This window comes from Muscardinus avellanarius (assembly GCF_963383645.1).
Source record: "Muscardinus avellanarius genome assembly, chromosome: 5".
Lineage (NCBI taxonomy): Eukaryota > Metazoa > Chordata > Mammalia > Rodentia > Gliridae > Muscardinus > Muscardinus avellanarius.
In genome coordinates, this window is record NC_137790.1 from 60,127,756 (window position 1) to 60,134,290 (window position 6,535).

The following is a 6,535-nucleotide window of genomic DNA, read 5'->3' on the forward strand; positions in this document are numbered from 1 at the left end:
ACAATTTATCTGACTTTAAGACTCAATAAAAACCTCATATGAATTAGGTATTCATATGAACCTAAAACTAAGTGGGGACGTGGATTTGCAGTAGAGCCCTATGGGCATGTGTGTGAGCCCTAGTGTTACATTAAAAAAAAAATCAATGTCTTTCAATAATCCAAATATTCATATTGAACCCAGGGATATTTCCTTTTTACCACACCCTGAACCCTATTATGAAAAATGATTTTACTACATTTTTGAGGGTCTTGCAACCTTGCTGAGGTTAGACTCACAATTACTACTCACACCCTGTACAGTAGTCATTCTCCATCAAGATACAGCATGAACATGAAAGCCCTGCTGAGCTCCTGAGGCTCCTGCATCTCTAGCTCCCACATGAGGAGGGACAGCACAGGAATTTACTCAACACTGTGAGGTTAGTGAGGGCTGGTCTTTCAGAGAAATTCTCCTACAATTTGATTAATAATATGGAATTTTTTGGTTTATATATTTCTAAAATCAGGTGGCAGATGTGACATCCACATGAACTAGTCTCTAGCCTCTCTGACTATGTCTCCAGAGACACAGTTACCATTTCTTGCCAGGCCAGTTAGAATATTTATAGCATTTTAGGCTGTCATCAGCAGAAACCAGGACAAGTTCCCTAGCTTCTGATCTACTATACAAACAGTTTGCCATCCAGGGTCCCCCACGAGGGTCAGTGGCAGTAGATCAGGGACAGATTACATTCTCACCATCAGCAGCCTGCAGCCTGAGGATGTGGCCACTTGCTATTGTCAACAACAATTTGAGCTGCCTCCCACAGTGCTAGAAGCCATGATATAAAGCACCCCCTTGCAGAGTGTGAGGCTGGGCAGATCTGCCTTTCCTCCTGCAGCCTCCACCTACTGAGAGCATTTCTCAGCTACACCAGTCTCTGAAGGCCCCTGGAGGCTTTGGTAGCAAGGCCAGGGAGGCTTCTCTGTACCCTGACTCTCTTCCTCCTGCTCAGCCCAGAGGGCCAGACCTGATCCCTTCTCCCCTGATGTAATATAGGACACAGACAGACCAGTGCACTCAAGGAGTGAATGTTTCTGGAATTTTTGAGGTTTGTAGAGCGAAGGAAAGGCCCTACAGCTCTTTAAATCATGATTTTTTTTATACTGTGGGAGAGAATTTAAACTGCAGTGTTGCAGAAGTGCTGCAATTGGTGATCAAGGATACAAATGCACAAAGCAAACAATACAGCAGCAGATCATAGAATTGCAGGTTCATCCACCTAGGCTCATGTCCTAGAGTTCCCACCAGCTCCAATAATCCATTCAGTGGCATGTCATTCATGGATTGGTCCATTGATAAAGTCAGAGCCTTCATGATTCCCCTAAGCCCCACGTCTGGACTTTGTGTCCTAGGGAGCATTACTTTTACGCATGGAATATGGGGATACTGAAGATGCAAATTCTATTGCGGGGCATCTCTTAGGTCAGAAGCTCTACTGGAAGGGCCATTTACTTTAGCCACATTGATCATCATATCTATGACCTAGGAACTTATTCCACCCACTGAGCTAAGCCATATCCAGACATGTAGGTTGGTTCCCTCATTTCATGATTGTGAATAGTGTTGCAATTAACACAGGTATGAGCACATCATTATAGGATTCTGAGTTTAACCCTTTGGGAAAACACTGAGGAGAGTTAGAGCTGGGTCATGTGGTAGGCATATTTCTCAGTTGCTTCCTCAAACATAAGATATGTCAAGTAAAAGATTTTAGCTTAAAGTGTCTTTGCTGTATTATTTTATTTGAATTATACTTGATCATAAAATTTTAATAATAATGCCTGCTTAAAATTATGCATACAGATATTTTTCTTTTTTATTGGCTAGTTTTAGTAGACTTCATTTTGCTTTTCTGTATATTTCAATATCCAATATCCTTTCTTCACCTTCCATGATTGCATGATTGTTAGGATCATCTTATTTTTGCCAAATTGCTTCTGTTTGAAAACAATTCACCTCAGAAGGATAAATATTTTACTGCACCCTCAGCCATTGATGGATGAGATTCCTCAACTCTTAACACTAAATCTGGTGTGTGTGTGTGTGTGTGTGTGTGTGTGTGTGTGTGTGTCTGTGTGTCTGTGTGTCTGTGTGTCTGTGTCTGTGTGTACATGTATGTATTTGTGTGTGTACATGTGATAGAAAATATTTCAAACTGTGTATTTTTAAATACTACATTTATTTTTGCCAGGTGTGGTGGCGCACGCTTGTAATCCCCGCACTTGGGAGGCAGAGACAGGAGGATTGCTGAGGTTCGAAGCCAGCCTCTCTGGCTTAAGAGACCCTGTTTCCAAATAAAAAGTATAAAATAGGTCTGGTAGTGTAGCCCGGAGGTAGAAGGGTTTCCAGGAACCTCAGTACCACCAATAAATACTACATTTATTTTTAAATTTTATTTGATTCCAAGGCTAGATATTTTCTGAATCTGAAAATATAAAATGCTCAACAAAAAACTTGTATTCTGGGGTAGAGGTTGTGTGCAAATGGGTAAAGCACTTAGGACTTGTTTTATCACGTGTGTTGAAAGTTGATTTCAAATTAATGCTTCTTTTCAGTTTTTATACAGTGCATGTGTATTTTATGTCTCCCATCCTTTCAGAGTTTAAAAATGATCAAAACTATAATAGACTGCTTTGGATAATATTCAGACTTTTTGGCAGACTCCTAATTAACAAAAGCCAGTACTTAATCAAATCTTGTATTTTAGTATTTTTGCCTTCTTTTTGCAAGCTTTAAATCAATGTTTTTAAATTGCTCATTCATCCCTTGTATAAGCTTTTATTGCTTTTTAAGTGATAATATGTTTTAAGGAAACTAGAACCTGTCAGTAATTTAAATGCTCTTAGAATGATTCTATTTGCCAAATTTACTTCTGTTCATGTCAATATTTTTTATTGTGTCACAGAAAGCTGACAGTAACATGCTTTTTCTTTTCTATCCACATTACAGACCTTTTACAAAGTTAATATCTCATATATATTTCTTTTTTTTGGTGGTACTGGGGTCCCTGGAAGCCCTTCTACCTCCAGGCTACACTCCCAGACCTATTTTATATTTTTATTTGGAAACAAGGTCTCTTATGCCAACGTGTCTAGCTTCAAACCTGAGCAATCCTCCTGTCTCTGCCTCCCAAGCACGGGAATTACAAGCGTGCCACCATGCCCAGCTATTCCAGATATTTTTAATAAAACATTTTTATACATAAAATTGTTTGAATATATGTATATATACATTATATATATGTATACCTGTATATATGTTTTCAACTGTTAATTTCCATTTCAGCGTTTTTAAACTGTTTATTTTTAAATGATAGTCATGTTTTAGATGAAGATATGGTATAGATGGGATGAGGTGAAGTAGAAAACCCCCAAAGATACTTGACAGACTTCAAACCATTTGGTATAAAAGATGTCAGTTTGGTATGCAACGGCAAGGACACAAAGTCCACTTTCATTAGTCATGTAATGGTCTCCTGCAGGACTCTTCTGGGATACTGTTGCCATAGTGTTGAAAGGCAAATCTAGCAACAGTCTTCACATGTTATCTGTATAGTTTCAAGTGATCTAATTTTTATGTTTTTGTAATAAAACTCATCCATATGCATCCCTAAAAGAAATCTAGTGCCTACTTAATGTTGGTTATGAAGTTTTGTTAATTATTTAGCATAATTGGTGGGGGTTGTTTTAAGAAAAAACATTTTATTACATTTATGTTGCCCACCAGGAAATGAATAATAAATTGCATTGGGAACAGATTGGTTCTGCTTAGTGAGAAAAGTTAAAACTTTTAAACATAAGCCACTTATAAAGTACCTTTTTAAGTCATGTTTTTCTTTGTGAGATTAAAAGTGCATGTGTATGATTTCCTTGTAAATAATGATTCCCCCAAAAAACAAAACAGTTATTTCTACTGAGGTAATGTTTATGTTTAAATTTTTTATTAAAATTCAGGGTTGATGATATAATTATTTTATTTTACTATTAATTAATGCTGTTAATTTTTTACTAGGTCTAAGTTGTGAGTTAAACTTTATCATGGGTAGTCATGTCTATGAAACAAGAACAACAACAACAAAAACATATATATAGGTTTGGTACTCTCCTAAGTTTCAGGCATCCTCTGGGGGTCTTGGAATAAATTGCCAATGAATAGACTGTTATTACTGTACTCTTGAAATCAAATAAGACTAAAATAAGCAAAGGGTGGCATTTGGATTAATATAAAACTGCTTTTTACTACCAACATTGAAAATTATGCACCAATTAATGTAGTCATAATGATTTTAAAACTGCTTACTTAGGTAGATTATTTGGTTATAACTGGATTAATTACCTCTAAATAATTTTGACCAAAAATACATTTAAAAATTCTATCATGCTAGGCGTGGTGGCTCATGCTTGTAATCCCCGCACGTGGGAGGCAGAGACAGGAGGATCATACAGGTTCAAAGCCAGCCACGCTGGCTTAAGAGACCCTGTTTTGAAATAAAAAGTACAAAATAGGTCTGGGAGTGTAGCCTGGGGGTAGAAGGGTTTCCAGGAACCCCAGTACCACCAAATCATCACCATCACCATCACCATCACCATCATCATCATCATCATCCTCATCATCATCCTCCTCATCATCATCATCCTGTCATTCTTTGTAAAACTGAAGTTTAAAATTGTGTGTGTGTATGTGTGTGTGTGTGCTTGTGAAATTCTGGGAATGAAACTCAAGGGAATTCTGCCTCTGGGCTGGGGCTCCAGCACTAATTTTTATTTGGAAATACAATCTAGCTATGTTGATGCAAGCCTTATTTAGTTGTTAAGTCTGGCTTTCAACCTGTGATCTTCCTGCTCACTGTTTTAAGTACTTGAATTATAGATGTGTGCCACTACATCCAGCTCAAAATTTTTCTTTTATATTAAAAAAATAGTATTCTAAAATGGCCACAATAAAGCCAAAGACATTTAATATAAAAAACTTCAAATTTAAGTGCAAATGACAAGTAAAACCTATGTATGAAATAGGTCATCTGTAATTCATCTATTTAAAAATAAAATGTATCTTCTGTAGAAAATTGAAATTAGTATAATTTTTTTTTCTTTTTTAAGCTAAAAAAGATTTAAAAATTCCCTGACCATTCAATTGCTTGAAAATTATTTGGATGCTCTTACAAGTCTGTACACCAATGATGATTTTTTTTAAATGCTCAGATTTTTACACTAGAGATAGAACAAATTAGATAGTATTTCTTTTGAATTCATTAAATAGGTAATAAATTTTAACTCATTTGTAATGCGTTCTGATTATTTCTAAATTGCTTAAGCAACTAAAATATGTGAAAATACTATTTGCTAACTGTCATGATGTATTGTGACTGTCACTGGTCTCTGAGTGCTTTGCATGATCTAATCTTCCCCCCAAACAAGTAGTAAATATTTTAATATCTATTTTGTATAAAAATTGACATTTAGAGAACTTAGATAACTTTCTCAAGGGTGGATAAAATAAAACTATGGATTTAAGCTTTGAATCACCTCTCCTTAAAAGTACCTACATAACTACCTATTTAAACATTTCTTATGGCTACAGTCCCATTTCAGTTACCCTCTCTACTGTTTCATTTAAACATATAATTTCCACCAAAACTTTGCATAAAACCTCAGTTTTAATTCATAATTTTTCAAATGTTCAGTTTTTAAAAAATTTCTGATTATAATAAAAACTGAAGAGGATGCCATGACGTACTCCTGTAATTCCAGCACTTGGGAGACTGAGACAGGAGGATCACAAGTTTGTGGCCAGTGTGCAGTAACTTTGAAAGATCCTACTTTAAAATAAAAAGGACTGGGGTGTAGTTAAGAGGGAGAATGCCTCCAAGTTCTGTCCTCAGCTACACACACACACACACACACACACACACACACACACACACACACACAAAGAAAGAATAAACAATTACATAATATAAAGACCAATGCAAGCCGGGCGTGGTGGCGCACGCTTGTAATCCCCGCGCTTGGGAGGCGGAGACAGGAGGATCGCGCAGGTTCGAAGCCAGCCGCGCTGGCGTAAGAGACCCTGTTTCAAAAATATAAAATAGGTCTGGGAGTGTAGCCCAGAGGTAGAAGGGCTTCCAGGAACCCCAGTACCACCAAAAAAAAAAAAGACCAATGCAATGCAAGATATATATTAATACCAAGCTTAATGATGAAATCTTATAGATATTTTAAATATATCTGTGTCTCTTTTTATTTTGAACCTGCGCGATCCTCCTGTCTCCACCTCCCAAGTGAGAGGATTACAAACGTGCACCACCATGCCCGGCCTCTGTGTCTCTTTTATTGTATTATATTTTTTATATCTACTCTAGAGAGACCCAAAATGTTATTTTTTGTTGGTGCACTGTAATAATACATCTAATAATGCATAGTGATAGAGGCATACATGCACACATCGCTCATTGAGCCCTCCCCAATTCCCACCCCACTTCTTCTGCCTC